The sequence below is a fragment of the Dama dama genome, chromosome 10 (assembly GCF_033118175.1).
Source record: "Dama dama isolate Ldn47 chromosome 10, ASM3311817v1, whole genome shotgun sequence".
NCBI classification, from domain to species: domain Eukaryota; kingdom Metazoa; phylum Chordata; class Mammalia; order Artiodactyla; family Cervidae; genus Dama; species Dama dama.
In genome coordinates this window covers 19773715-19790064 of record NC_083690.1, presented here as the reverse complement: position 1 = coordinate 19790064, position 16350 = coordinate 19773715, and the positions used below count along the sequence as shown (strand labels likewise).

Below are 16350 nucleotides of genomic sequence, written 5' to 3'. Positions count from 1 at the left end.
TGTTAAACTCCTGGGGCTTTTGGACAAACTCTTCTGAAAGAAGAGTTGATACCACTTACTTTTGGAGTTGTGTGTTTGCATTGCATTAGATGACTTAAAATTAATCTGATTTTGCTACTATTTTGTGCTGCAGTAAGAAGAGTTAATTGTACACTGGCTGCCAGTTGTTTTAAGGTGAAGATGTGGTAACTCTGAATGAAACAATGGTAATTACGTGGTGACTCCTATTCCCCCAGCTCTTGATTACTTACAGTTACCTCTTTGTGTCTATTTACAGATGTTGATACCAGTGAACCAGGATCAATTCTCCCTAAATGTTGGAACAGTGTTCTGAAGCTCTCTGCACAATGGACCAGAGTGTTTCATTGAGTTAGTGTCTTTCAATTCACATCTAGTTTTACCAGTTCTTATATCTGTTTTTCTTGGTGACGGAGGAACCTACTTATTTTGGGGGAAAAAGGAGATTACTGTAGCACCTGACTTGTTCAATTAGTGAATGATTACAAGTAAGAACTTAGCATTTTAATAATCTGAAGTGGCTCAAACTAATCTTTTGAAGTTGTGATATGTAGAAAGGAGAAAATGGGAGGGGAGAAATGCCAAATTCTCTTCTTTAAGATGTGTGCAGGTGAAACTATTTAAATACCATACATCAGAATAGGGAAGCTCAGTAAAGGGATCTTGAGGTGGTGAATAGCCCTTGTACCAAAATAAATCATCATGGTCAGTGAGTGCCCTGATACCAACCTGATTATATGAAAAAAGTAGGCTTCATGTTGATAACTACTGACTTCCTGAGGGCCTGTTCTTGCTCAGCAGTGTCCTTTGACCAAGGTGTGTTGTTGGGTTTTGGGCTGGATTGCATCATGGAAGCTTAGGTTGCATACTGCTGCAATGCATAATCCTTGTTCCTGTTCTCCCTGCTCTGCTGGAGGATTCAGTCTCAGGACCTGGGGACTGAAAATGATTTTGTCACCATGGCCTGAAGATCCAGACCAGATATGATGACTGACCAAGGATCTTGGGAGCATCACTGCATAGTGTAGGACTTCTCATTTTTGCCTTAATCTCTGCTGGTCAGTCTAGGATACAGTGTTTTGGAAAAACTTGCTTTCAGTATTTTAAAAGTAGATCACTTCTACCATATCAAGATCACAGAGTTTGGTTATAGCTTTAGCTCTTTCTGGTTGATGAAGTATTTGGATTCTGCAGCGTTTGCCTAAAAGTGGGTTGGTGTGTGACCTATAACTTTGATTCTGAACAAGACTCAAATCATAGCATTTACTGTATTGAATGCATTTAATTCTTTGTCCAGCTAAGAATAAGGCAGGAAGAAGACCCTCCAAGAATCTTGGAATATCTGGCATGATAATTTTTCAAACTGGGCTATGTAGAGCCCTCTCAGGGATCATTTCTGCTGTATATCCGTGGTAGACATGGAAAACCCCCTCATCTTGCTGTCTAGCTTCCATTTCACTGCTCCTGCTCCCCACCACCACACCCATGTTTGACTTTGCTATAGTTGCTGTTATATTGAGTTTCCCCATAAGATTTCAGTTGATCAAAATGTTTTGAGGCTGAAAACAAATAAAAAAGCAGAAGGTAAATGGAACTCTCTAAAGGTTAGTAAACTTGCTTAAAGTTACAGAGAAGGTACTGGCAGGTATAGGACTTCTCTGCACTGATTTTGTTTTCTTATTTGCACTGCCTTAAATATATCCTTGTAGGCACTGAGTAGAGTTTGTTTGAGTTTAATTGAATCCTTGGTGTTTGGTCTCTTCTATATGCTGTCCAGAATGCCTATGCAAAATGCTGACCTGTATATTCCCATTTCCAGTGACCTGCCTTGGAATATGAACAGGAAAACCCAGGTATATGCATGGACAAAACATTTTTAGAATGGCTCTGTGAAAATATCTACAATTGCTTTATTCTTAAAAAAATCTGTGAAACAAATTTGTTTCCAATTAAACATTTACTTTATATCTACTTGATGACTACCTAGTGGCTGCCTTTAAACAGGAAGGGAAGGCAAGGAATACCACTCCAGTGAGGGTGCTGGGACTCTGGCAGCATATGTTCTGGGTGGCAGGATTATAGACATGCTAGAAGTTCCAGGTTCTCAGAGTGGTGACGTTTTCTTTATTCTAAGTGAGTACAGTTCAAAAGTAAGGAGTGATGTATTCATTTTAAAGGATATTTCTGTGATTCTTTTTCTCCAAGTAAATTAGTTTTTCTTTGAAATAACTAGTCACTTGTCCAGTCATTTACTCAAAACAGTTGGTTATAGCTGATGTCAATGGTAGGAGAATTTTGCTTGGGGGTTTACTAACATTATATGAAAGAGAAAAGTCTAAAGACCTTTCCAGAGGCATTTAGTTATGTGGGTTCAGTTGCTCGGGAGGAGAACATTTCAGGAAGCAGGCCTTTGGGAGTGCAGAGTGGTGGCAGTGGTGATATTGTGGGCCATATGCATAGGGTGAAGAAAAAATTGTCCAGCTGAGAAAAGGTGGAAATTGCTAACAGCGGCACTTGATAGGAGAAGAGTGGCTCAGGAAGGAACAGGCCCACACAGTTGCCCAGCGCTAGACAACACCATTTACAAGGCGGGGAACGGGGACCTTTGGAGTTGGGTAATCCAGTGCCCCTGACCAGGTCTCTGATGACAGTATTCTCTCCCCTGATTGAAAAGTATATTCCTGATGGGAAGGGGTGAGTGCATTGATGCAGTGTCTGGTTTGACCAGATTGGTCTTCAAGATTGACTAGTTGGTCATGATTGACTGCTTAAGCCTAACTTCTTTGAGATCTCTCTTTTGACTTTTGTTTTTGACAAATAAGAAGTTGGCAAACAAGAGGGAACGTATTGTTCCTGGGTCCATTAGAGTTTGAGTTAAGTATATAATACTGTGTGGTGGCGATTGTCATTTAACAATGTCTGTTACCCAAAGGGAACAGTTACATGTAAACTATTGAGGTAATTCATGATTCTTTCATGGGGACTAAATGTGAGTTAAACCGCAACTAAAATAATTAAAGAAAATATATTTTGACTTCATATTTTTGTAACATTACATGGTCTCTTTAGCAGATCAAATTAAATCGTTAGTCTTTTAAAAGAAATTTTATTCTACGAGGTACTTGTGAATCTGACATAAGGCCAGATTTTCTTCTAGTGCTGAAAATGGCAAGTACTACTCTGAATTGGTGACAGCTACAGATTTAATGATGAGATCAAGGAAGGTGGCTTCAATTAAATAAGTATCAGCGTCTGCCTACAATGTGGGAGACCTGGGTTCGATCCCTGGATGGGGAAGATCCTCTGGAGAAGGAAATGGCAACCCACTCCAGTACTCTTGCCTGGAAAATCCCATGGGAGAAGCCTGGTAGGCTACAGTCCATGGGGTCACAAAGAGTCAGACACGACTGAGCCACTTCACTTCACTTCACTTCACTTCAAATTGGTTGTAACATGGACCTCTTCTCCTGAGGTTAATTATGCCGTCCCTTCAACAATTCTCTGACATCACTGAGTATCCAACAGTTCACTTCTGACACAAACTGCCTGGAGTTTGTGCAGATCCCACAGGTTAATGACTCAGTCTCAGGAGACTGCCCCACTTCAAGTGCCAGCCGCGAGTATCAGGTTGTCTCAAATTCCTCCTTGCACTTTTGCCTGGTAGACCTCAAATTTAGGGGTTCCCACGAGCACCCTCCCCCATGATGGATAATTTGCTAGTACATATGACTCATTTAGCTGCTAAAACATGATGTTTATGAATTCTGTTTCATTATAAAGGCTACAACTCAGAAACAGCCAAATGGAAGACCTGGATAGGGCAAGATTTGAATTAGGGGCACAGAGCTTCCATGTCCCCTCTGGGCATGCCAGCCTCCCAGCACATCAGTGTATTCACCAACCCTGAAGCTCCCTTGCGTGCTAAGTTGCTTCAGTCATGTCTGACTCTTTGCAACCCTATGGACTAGCCTGTCAGGGTCCTCTGTCCATGGGATTCTCTAGGCAAGAATACTGAAGTGGGTTGCCATGCCCTTCTCCAGGGAATCTTCCCAACCCAGGGATCAAACCTGCATCCCTTATATCTACCTGTATTGGCAAGCAGGTTCTTTACCACTAGTGCCACCTGGGAAGCCATAAGCTCCCCTCAGTTCAGTTCAGTCACTCAGTCATGTCCTACTCTTTGCAACACCGTGGACTGCAACACACTAGGCTTCCCTGTCCATCAGCAACTCCTGGAGCTTGCTCAAACTCATGTCCATCAAGTTGGTGATGCCGTCCAACCGTCTCATCCTCTGTCATCTCCTTCTCCTCCTGCCTTCAGTCTTTCCCAGCATCGGGATCTTTTCCAGTGATTTAGACCTTCGCATCAAGTGGCCAAAGTATTGGAGTTTCAGCTTCAGCATCCATCCTTCCAATGAATATTCAGGACTGATCTTTTTTAGGTTGGACTGGTTGGATCTCCTTGCAGTCCAAGGGACTCTCAAGAGTCTTCTCCAGCATCACAGTTCAAAGGCATCAGTTCTTTGGCGCTCAGCTTTCTTCATGGCCCGACTCTCACATCCATACATGACCACTGGAAAAACCATGGCTTTGACTAGACGGAAGCTCCCCTAGCCTTGTTTGACTTTCAGTTGTGGTTCCTTTATGTAGGCGTAATTTATTAAATCATTGACCTTTGTTGATGAAACTTCAGCCACCCTTCCCTTCCTTAAGGGCTAAAGGTGGGACTGAAAGTTCCAGTCATATGCCTGGGCTTTCTGACAAAGGTAGCTTCTTTTCAAACTATCAAAGAGAAACTCAGGTGTGGTCTAAACCCCGCTCCTTAATGAATAACAAGAAGTCTTATCTGTAAAGGAATTCCAGGGGTTTTAGGACCTCTGGTAGTAACTGGGGATAAAGACCAAGTATATTTTTTATTATACCACATTAGTACTCCAGTTGTATCCCCAAAATAGGAATAAGGTTGTGAGTGTGCTCAATCGCTCAGTCCTGTCCAACTCTTTGCAACTCTTTGTGATCCCAGTCTCCTCTCTCCATGGAGTTCTCCAGCCAAGAATATTGGAGTGGGTTGCTACTTCCTCCTCTTCCCCACCCAGGGATTGAATCTCATCTCCTTGCATTGGCAGACAAATTCTTTACCACTGAGCCACCACGAATAAGCTCAGTCAGTAAAGAATCTGCCTGCAGTACAGGAGACCCCAGTTCCATACCCGGGTTGGGAAGGTCCCCTGGAGAAGGAAATGGCGACCCACTCCAGTATCATTGCCTGGGAAATCTCATGGACAGAGGAGCCTGGTGGGCTGCAGTCCATGGGGTCGCAGAGTCGGGCATGACTGAGCAACTAACATTCCAAGGTTGATTTAGGTGATAAGTGACAATATTCATTTAGTTTTAATTTGATGGCTTTTTTTTTTTTTTTTTGGTCGAGAGTGCAAATTGCATAGTTTCAGATTACAAGGAGCAAACTCTTCCCTCAATCAGTATGAAATGGCACTCTCAGAATGTGTTATATATATTTTTTAATTTAATATATGCATTCCCTAATGCAATAAAGAAGCTCACTTTTAGGAAATTAGATATACAGAAATCATGTTTCCTTTCACTGTGAATTTAAAGATTCAAGTGTACATAGTGCACAGGTAAAAGCATCTGTGTAGAGTCTGGGTTTGCATCTGAACTTTACCATCTACTTGTCACTTAACCTTGGATGAGCCACTTAGCATCTGTAAGCCTTGTTTCCTTCATGTATTAAGTGAAAATAATCACAGTAAATTGTTGTGAGGAGTCAATAAGACATTTGCAGGGTATGGTACAATTCCTGGCATATAGATAAACATTTAATAATGTTAGTTATTGTTAACTGCCTGCATGTACAGTGAAACTCACATGGATTGGCAGCTCCCAACAGGCCAGGAACTGTATCATTTTGCCTTCTCTTATATGGGAAGTATGGGACAGTGTATAAAACATTGCTGGGCACATAATAGACACAAGTTATCTATCACTTGAAAATAAAACCTGGTCTGGGTATCTGGGAAATACTGGAGTAACTCTGTAATGGAAACTTCCAGCCTGTTTCCAAAGCTAGCCTAAAACCCAGAGATGGAAAATCTTCCTCCTGAAACCATATAGAGCATGCATGAATCTAGCAATGGGGACAGGAGCTCAGTGACTAGGATATTGTTGGATCAAAAAGTGGGAAACTGATCCAGGAGACATTTTTATCATTGGCAGCATGACTTGGTCTTCAGTGAGGTTGGGAGAACCACATGAGAGTTCAGGAAGGAAGCAACAGATTTATTCCAGCCCATCCAGACACTCTGAGAGTCCACCAGCATATACCATGTTACATGTGTGGCTTCTCAGAGAAAATGAAAAACCTGGATCTGCTGTCAAAGGGCTTAGCAACTGCTTGAAGTTCACTTCTTGGGGAAGTCCCCAAGGACTACTTCTCCCTGTATCTTACCCATCTGTACATTCTACTTTAGTTGACCACCGTTGGACTAAGTTCTAGTCTAGAGTCTGCCACTAGTTCTGTGTGTCCTTGGGCAAGTTACACCCCTTCTTTGAGCCTGTTTCCTTAGCTGCAATGAAGGATTTGGTACTAAATCACTGTTCCCCAAAATGTGGCTTTGGTTACATTGTTAGTGTGTGTGCTGCTGAAATGAGTGTACAAAGGGGTGTTTTTTTATACTGTTGATGGTACATGAGATGAGTTTTGCCTGATGAATACTTTTTATCCTATATTTTCATTAACGTGTATTAATGAAAGTGTAACTAGCATATTAGACCTATGACTTCATGGATAATGTTACTTAGGGTGATATTAAAGTGGATTTTTTTTTACCCTTTCAAGAAAAACCTTTGAGGAACGATAGTTGGGATGGTAAACAGGTGTAGATGATCATAAAGGTTGTGTAGGAATAGCTGATGTGTTTATAAGTTCTAAGACAAAGTAATTCTAGTGCAGTGCCATACTTTCATAAAGCCTTTGTGGTGATGGACTCAATAGGTCTAAATTTGAGTGGCTTTAAAAAACTTGCCTAACTTAAGCAAATTGACAAATTTATTTTTATGCATTCATGGTGAAAATGCCCATAAGTTGGTTGTGTAGAATTTAAATTAACATATACTTTAGAAGTGGTAGCTTTTTTTTTTAATAACAAAAAATGAGTAATGTTGCTTCCTCTCACTTTTAGCAGATTCCTCAAAACCTGGATTGATCTTTAGTTCTTTTCACTCCTTGTTGTTGGAACTCCCTAAGACAGGAGTTAGGGTTCCCATTTGTTCTGTTGGGGAGGAAGAAAAAGCCACCCCCATCTCTTGAATGCATGCCTGTGCAGGCTTTCTCTGTTCTGGAGTGCTGAGGCTGCCCCATCCTAATGATCTCTACCTTACTTCTTCCTGGTAGCCACTTTAAAGGTGTACCCTAAAATGAACATAAATTCTGAGGCAAGGTTTTTGAAAATTTCCTATCACTTTTTGTTGTATTGGTTTTCACATAGTGGGAATCTTGAGAAGTAAAACGAGCAGTGGTAGAAATGAAATAAACTTGTGGGAGGTACTTTGTTTTTAAGCAAAACCCAGAAAAAATAGTGCAGTCTTGATTGTGTAGTAGGAGCCAAGAAATCTGCTTTCAGATGTAGTCTATGGTTTAGAGTTGTTTTTTTTTTTAAGCGTTAATTATTTGTGTTACCTTGACATTTTCTGTATATCTTAACACTGTCATCATTCATTATCTACATTTAGTTGTCCTCTCTTCTGTAAATGATATTGTTCTATTTTGTTCTCAACGTAAAGGGCCATGCATCTGATATAGCACCTTGTAATAAACTGTTGCATATTTCAAACTAGTTTTTAAAAATTGCTATAAAGGTGGTTTGAAGTCTTTTATTTTTCTGAGCCATGTGTTATCTAGTCAGTTCAGTCGCTCAGTTGTGTCTGACTCTGCAACCCCATGGATTGCAGCATGCCAGGCTTCCCTGTCAATCATCAACTCCTGTAGCTTGCTCAGACTCATGTCCATCGAGTCGGTGATGTCATCCAACCATCTCATCCTCTGTCATCCCCTTTTCCTCCGGCCTTCAATCTTTTCTAGCATCAGGATCTGTTCCAGTGAGTCAGATCTTTGCATCAGGTGGCCAGAGCTTTAGCATCACTCCTTCCAATGAATATTCAGGACGGATCTCTTTTAGGATTGACTGGTTTGACCTCCTTGCAGTCCAAGGGACTGTCAAGAGTCTTCTCCAGCATCATAGTTCAGAAGCATCTATTATTCAGCACACAGCATTCTTTATGGGCCAACTCTCACATCCATACATGACTACTGGAAAAATCACAGCTGTGACTAGATAGACCTTTGTCAGCAAAGTAATGTCTCTTGCTTGTTAATATGCTATCTGGGTTGGTCATAGCTTTTCTTCCAAGGAGCAAGCGTCTTTTAACATCATGGCTAAAGTCACCACCTACAGTGATTTTGGAGCCCAAGAAACTAAAGTCTGTCACTGTTTCCATTGTTTCCCTATCTGTTTGCCATGAAGGATGGGACGAGATGACATGATGTTCACTTCAGTTCCTCTTCGTTTTCTGCCATAAGGGTGCTTATTGATATTTCTCCCAGCAGTCTTGATTCCAGCTTGTGCTTCATCCAACCCCGCATTTCGCATGATGTACTCTGCATATAAGTTAAATAAGCAGGGTGACAATATACAGCCTTGATGTACTCCTTTCCCGATTTGGAACCAGTCTGTTGTTCCATGTCCAGTTCTAACTGTTGCTTCCTGACCTGCATACAGATTTCTCAGGAGGCAGGTCAGGTGGTCTGGTAGTCCCATCTCTGGAAGAATTTTCCACAGTTTGTTGTGATCCACACAGTCAAAGGCTTTGGTATAGTCAGTGAAGCAGAGGTAGATGTTTTTCTGTAATTCTCATGCTTTCTCTGTGATCCAATGGATGTTGGCAATTTGATCTCTGGTTCCTCTGCCTTTTCTAAATCCAGCTTGTACATTTGGAGGTTCTCAGTTGTTGAAGCCTGGCTTGGAGAATTTTGAGCATTACTTTACTGCATGTGAGATGAGTGCAGTTGTGTGGTAGTTCAAACATTCTTTGGCATTGCTTTTCTTTGGGGTTGGAATGAAAACTGACCTTTTCCAGGCCTGTGGCCACTGCTGAGTTTTCCAAATTTACTGGCATATTGAATGCAGCACTTTAACAGCATCATCTTTTAGGATCTTTTAGTTATCTAGTCAAGATTAGGTTAAAATACTACAAAATGGTGACAGTGCTGTAACTTAAGATTCTTTTCTTCCTTCATTTTTTCTCTGTCATTGGTTTAATACAAAGTTTCTACATGATTTCATAATGAGAAACTCTCAGATGTTCCCCAATTGGGGTAGCATCTAATGTTCCAAGCCACAAGCTCTCAAATTTTGTAAATTTTGGTTTTGTGAACCACACTATCTTGTCTCCCGAGAAGAAGTAGTAAACTGTATTACTTAGCATATTGGACAAACCTGTATTCAAGACTATATTTTGCAGGATTAAAAAAATCTATTTTCTTATTAAAATCTGTCTCATGGCATGCACAATACTCATCCTTTGCACACATTCACAAGACCCACCTTACTCAGGGTAGATGTCAGGTTTTTGACAGTCTGTTTCACTTAGGGCTTCCCTGATGGCTCAGTGGTAAAGAATCCGCCTGCAATGCAGGAGGTGTAGACTCTATCCCTGGGTTGGGAAGATCCTCTGGAGAAGGAAATGGCAGCTCACTCCAGTATCTTCCTCCTTTCCTGTCTCCTGAGAAACCTGTATGAAGCAACAGTTAGACCTGAACGTGAAACAACTGACTGTTTCCGAATTTGGAAAGGAGTGAGACAAGGCTGTGCATTGTCATTTTGCTTATTTAACTTATATGTAGAGTACATCATGTGAAATACCATGCTGCATGAAGCACAAACTGGAATTAAGATTGCTGGGAGAAATATCAATAACTTTGGATATGCAGATGACACCACTCTAATGGCAGAAAAGAAAGAGCCTCTTGGGCTTCCCTTGTGGCTCAGCTGGTAAAGAATTCGCCTGCAATGCAGGAGACCTGGGTTTGATCCCTGGGTTGGGAAGATCCCCTGGAGAAGGGAAAGGCTACCCACTCCAGTATTCTGACCTGGAGAATACCATGAACTGTATAGTCCATGGGGTCACAAAGAGTCAGATATGACTGAGTTACTTTCACAAAGAGCCTCTTGATGAAGGTGAAAGAGGAGAGTGAAAAAGCTGACTTACAACTCACCATTCAAAAAACTAAGATCATGGTATCCGGTCCCATCACTTCATAGCAAATAGAAGGGGAAAAAGTAGAAGCAGTGGCAAATTTTCTTTTCTGGGGCTCCAAAATCACTGTGGATGGTGACTGCAGCCATGAAATTAAAAGATGCTTGCTCCTTGGAAGAAAAGCTGTGACAAACCTAGATAGCATATTAAAAAGCAGAGACATTACTTTGCTGACAAAGGTCCGTATAGTCAGATCTATGATTTTTCCAATAGTCACATATATATGTGACAGTTGGATCATAAAGAAGACTTGAGCACTGAAGAATTGATTCTTTTGAATTGTGGTGCTGGAGAGAAGGTTCCCGAGAGTCCCTTCTACTGCGAGGAGATGAAACCAGTCAATTGTAAAGGAAATTAACCCTGAATATTCTTTGCAAGGAATGATGCTGAAGCTGAAACTCCAGTATTTTGGCCATGTGATGCAAAGAGCTGACTCATTGGAAAAGAGCTTAATGCTGAAAAAGATTGAAGACAGAGGAGAAAGGGGTGGCAGAGGGATGAGATGGTTGGATGCCATCACCAACTCAATGAACATGAATTTGAGCAAACCCTGGGAGATGGTGAACTCCTGGCACGCTGCAGTCCATGGGGTCAAAGAGTCAGTCACGACTTAGCAACTGAATAACAACTATTTCCATAGGTGCAAAGGGTAATCATTATTTACAGATAATTGCTGATGAGTCTGGAGAAATTCTGAAAGGGAATATGTAGGGATTGTGACTTTCACCCTTGGTCTATAGACTAGAATTGACAAACCTAGAGTGAGGTGGTTTAATACCTTCTCTTCTTGGGAAATTGCCATTGGATCAGTCAGTCTTGGTTCAGGTCTCTTGTGGGCAGCTGAATAGTTAGGCTTTTAAAGATGAAAGGCACATCAAAATCTCTTCTTTCCCAATCATACAAATAGTTATCTCCATGATAGTATAATTTCCATCTATGGAGTGTAAGTACTCAGGACCACACATTTAAAAAGATAAATTTAATATTGAGTCAGAATGAAAGATGTGCAAACATAGTGGTAGAGTTCAAAACCTTTTCAGGCCATTCTTACATGTTTCCAGCGCCACTTTGGTTTTCTTTTGGTAGACTAACCTTTTATTCATTGGGAGCCTTTTCACTTCTAAAATAAAGCCCTTTTAGGATGCTGAAACTTGAACTTTCATGGTAAGTTAAAGTAAAAAAGAAAAAGTATACTCAGAGACTTTCTAACTCTTGACTTTAAACCTTCCTGTTAGAGAACCAGAATTGCTTAATTTATTAGAGCATTTGCTTTTCTAAGTTTTCAGCTCACAACCATTCCATGGCCTAGCAGAAAGAAATAATAAAAAGTTAAGCAACAGGTAAAAATATTTATAGTTGCCTTTTCCCCAGTTGGAAGCAGAGTTTTCCCTTCCCTCTGGGCAGTTTGGCCTCTAAGCTCCTCCTTTTTCTGATTTGAAACTTTACTGTTTTCGTACAGTGCCTAAATTGATTGACTCAACACCAATTTCTGAATGTCTCCAGCATTAGTACCTTTGACTCTGGCAGCTTAAGCAAAAGATTGTAATAGTGGTTTAACAGAACAAAACCTTTAAAAACACACTTGAAGGTTGTTTTTTACTCAAGATTTCCAAACAGATACAAACTGTTTTCTAAGAAGAGCCAGTCCATGTGGTTTTGAACTTAGACATACATGAGCAGGGAACCAGGTTTCCCAGATGGAATGTGGGCCTTTCATAGAGAACTTGTGAAGCTGAAAACTAGTCTTGTTAAGTCTTGGCCTCCAAACTTGATTCTTTCACTGTTATATTCAAAGTGAAGTATGTGTAGTCTGAATTTTTCTTAAGGGTCAACCCTAGGATTGGGTGCATAGTGCTTCATGGAAAATAAATGTGTTTATATGCTGCCAGATTTTCATTCTAGTAAATTTGAGTGTCTTTTGTGGACCTTGTTTTTAAAAGCTTTATGGTAAGAAAACAGATAGAAAAACAAGTGAAGGTATGAAGGGACAGAGAGGCTGTAGGTCAACTTGAAGGGGTCAGGAGAGGAGTCCTATAAGAAGCAAAATCTGAGCTGGGATCGAAATACCAAGACTGGAGAGTGAGGGGGCATTCCAGACACAAGGAACAGTATGTATAAAGCTGCAGCGGGTTGAGAGGCCACAGCATCTTGGGAAGCGGCAGATGTTTCAGTATGCCCGAGGGATGTGGAGTGAGAACAGGAGCATGGCAGTAATTGAGGCCAAATTCAAAAGAACCTTGTATACCTTATCAAAGTTGGATTTGTAGGTGAAGGGGAGCTATTAAATAATTTTGAGTAGAGGCATGGCATATTCACATGGGCTAAATGTGTTATAAAGATCACCCCAGTGGCAGTTTGGAAGATAGATTGAAGGGAGCAATCCCAGAAGCAGGTAAACTGAGAGAATACTGCAGTAAAGATGGCAGAGGCCTGAACTGTAAAATTACTGAGGGAGGGATAGACATTCAGGAGTTAGAGCTTAACAAAGTTTGGCATAATCTGTTGAAAAGTTTATTGCTTGCATGTCCCAGGTGGGTTTCAGGCTAAAAGGTGCTCAGCTCCAGAAGTTGCTCAGAGACCCAAGCTGATGTGGGTTCCACCATCATGTGTGGCACCATCTGTATTGTCTTGGTCACCATGGCAAGGGAAAAGATGGCTGAGGTGTCTTGTGCCACCTTTAGGCTTGGGCTTGGAGATGATAAGTATCAATCTGCCTACAGCTCATGGTGTCATTTCTGCCTGTACCTGTTTGGCCAGAAATGGACACATTTCCTCGTCTAACTGAAGAGGCTGGGAAACTGGGGGAACTGATGGAATGTTGAATGAGCTTCTCTGTCTCTGCTACAGTGTAGGGCTCTGCTACAGTGTAGGGTCTTGAGTAAGGTGCTTTATTTCTGAGTGTATTCCCTCATTTGTAAAATAGGAATATCAAGAGTACCAGCCTCATTCCCGGAGTCTCTTTTAGAGGATCCCCAAGACACTTTTCATAGGATCTGAAAGACCAGATTCTCTCTTAGTAATACTGACATCATTTGTCCTTTATACTTTCATCTCTCGTGAATTTTATAGAGTCTACATGGTGTGTTATATCACAAAAGATTGATGAGAAGCACATGGGAAATTAGCTGTCTTCTAAGCCAGACCTTAGAGACATTTGCAAAAATGTAAAACAGTGTTGCTGTTCTTATTAAGTTTTTGGAAATAGTTATTTTTCATAAAATTGTCATTTATGTTAACATATAATGATTTATTATTGATATTTATTTTTTAGAATCTATTATTTTCTTATGCAGACTTCCCCTTTCCCTAATTCTTCAATATTTTTATTCTTTGTACTATACTACATACTTCGATAACCTTGCTTAAAATGCATACATATATGGTAACACATGATGTGTATTTATTTTTATTTTTAAAATTTTTATCTTATATTAACAGTGTTGTGTTAGTTTCAGATAGCAAAGTGATTATCCAAACACATGTATCTATTCTTTTTCAAATTCTTTTCCCATTTAATTATTACAGAGTATTGGGCAGAGTTCTCTGGGGGTGCTTGTTGTAGGTCCTTGTTGGTTATCTATTTTAAATATAGCAGTGATGTTTTAAATGAATTAATACAATATTTTTAAATTTTTCAGTTAAAAAAAGTACCAACCTCATTGAGCAGCTTTAGGGATTAACTGCTGTCACAACTCTAAAATGCCTAGCATTGTGTCTGGCACAATAAAGATATTAGAGGGACTCTAAGTTTGATCTTGGACTTTTCTTCTTATGTGCTCTAGGTGGGTGTCCTCGGTAATCTTCAACTCTTTTGCGACCCCATGGACTGTAGCCTGCCAGGCCTTCTCTGTCCATGGGATTTCCCAGGCAAGAATACTGGAATGGAGTGCCAATTCCTTCTCCAGGGGATTATTCCAACACAGGAGTCAAACCTGAGTCTCCTGAATCTCCTTCATTGGCAGGGGTAAAGACTACTGAGCCACCTGTGATTATTTACTTAGTGGATTATAACCAACAATTAAAAACCAAGTTAAAAAAAGAAGCAGCGTAAAGTAGAGTTCATCATCGAAGTGAGAGTAAATATTGCTTCACTGGTTGTATGTGTGTGTGTGTATATATGTGTGTGCATTCGGTCAGGATGTAACTTGCTTCTCACTGATTGTTGCAGTTCCAGTTGCAAAGAACACTGATTAAGTTCAAGCTCTCATTTTACAGTGACTGAAAGACTTAAATATACTAAACGAAAAAGTGACTGTATTCTACTATACTTTTTTGAAAGAGGCAATTTAAATTGCATTAATGTGTGTACGTATTTTTGGTTGCCCTGGGTCTTTGTTGCTGTGCGCAGACTTTCGCTAGTTGTGGCTGCTCTCTGTTGTGGTGCGCTGGCTCCTCATTGCAGTGGCTTCTCTTGTGAAGCGCCTAGGTGCCTGGGCTACAGTAATTGCGGCACACGGACTCGGTAGTTGTGGCTCACGGGCCCTAAAGCGTGTGGCGCCAGCGGTTGTGCATACTGGCTCGGTAGTTGTGGGGCAACAGGCTTTAGTTGCTCCACAGCATGTGGAATCTACCAATATCAAGGACCAAACCCATGTCCCCTGCATTGGCAGGCAGACGTCTATCCACTGTACCACCAGGGAAGTCCATATTTTTAAAAAGTAGTCTTGAGTAACATTATCCTTAACTTTGAGAAAGAGTAGAACATGGATTTGAATTTAGAAAGTGTTTGTTAGCTGCCACTTAGCCCTTTTCATTTTACCATGTACACTTCCTGCCTTCTTGGAACTTTAATCCAAGATGTAGTCACTAAAACAGTAACATCTTTTTTGTACTTGTCATTTTTTGCTATCTCCTTGAGAGCCATGAATATGTTCCATAGGGGTAAAATGCATAATGCATTCAAGCCTTGAATGCATAGTAGAAATAATTGTTTATTATAATAGGGGGTCATCATAGACAATAAAAAATGTTCAGTCAGAAGAACTTACTGAGGAAGGAGTTAATGAAATATTTTCTGTTTTTTCTCTTTTTGACTTGTAAGAAACAAGAGGGAAAGTTGTATTTAAGTTTAACAAAGTATTTAAGTGACTTCTCTTACAGTGAGTAGTGATGTCAGCAAACTGATGTGCAGTGAGCGACATGCTGTGTCTTTTTCAGAGCAGTGGTGGATAATAATGCTTCCATTTTGATTAGCCCATGCTGAGTGAATAGGAGTTAATCCTGGCTGCCTGGCAGAAGTAGATTTGTTATAAAATTTATGGTACCCAGAAGCCCTTTGAGGAGGTCTTTATCATCTTATTATCCGGACAGTATCCACCTAGGCCTGAAGATTAATTTTTGTTGTTCTCATCTAGTTCCACCAGACTGATTTAACAGCAACTTGCTGTTAAATGCTGGCACTTGGCTTTTGCTTTTGACACAAAGGTATGCTAATCAAGAATGGCTGTTAGAAATCCTGTAATGTTTCAATTAGTGATTTATTGTCGTTTAGAGGGTTCCCCCCCCGTTAAACTGATTTAACTTCTGAAAAATGAGTCAGTTCAGGGTTTCAAACATTTCTTCTTCAGCTAGCCTCCAAAAATGGTTTATTAATGATTCTGTCTCGTAAATTGCTGCTGCATTTCATTTGTGTCAGTCCCGTCACTGCTGAAACAGATGCAGGAGGAGTGTCAGTTTAGTTTTCCCTCGTCTGGCACATGGACTTCTTAACTCCATGACTGGTAGGTGCCTGCTGTTAAACAGGCCTGTACTATTTTCTATGACTTGCTGAGAAGTCATGTGCTAGTGTGATCCCTGTCCCCAGCTACCGGCACTTAAGTTATAGTTTTCAATGTATTGTGTTAAAACAGACTTCTAATCCTGGATATTTTTCTTTTCAGTTTTAAACCTAAAGGTGGAAGTCCTATTTTTAGAAAATACTCTCCTAGAAAAGTCACTGGTGTCGCTACCCCAAATACTAGGCCTAAGGGTGGGGAGAGCAAGAACTGACTGTTTCACATG

At 40.6% G+C, this 16350-nt stretch overlaps 1 protein-coding gene across 1 annotated transcript in view; it reads left to right on the top strand.

The window, feature by feature from the left end:
- DCUN1D3 (defective in cullin neddylation 1 domain containing 3) overlaps positions 1-16350 on the top strand; it is a 53392-nt gene that overhangs the window by 4532 nt on the left and 32510 nt on the right. The window lies entirely within an intron of this gene.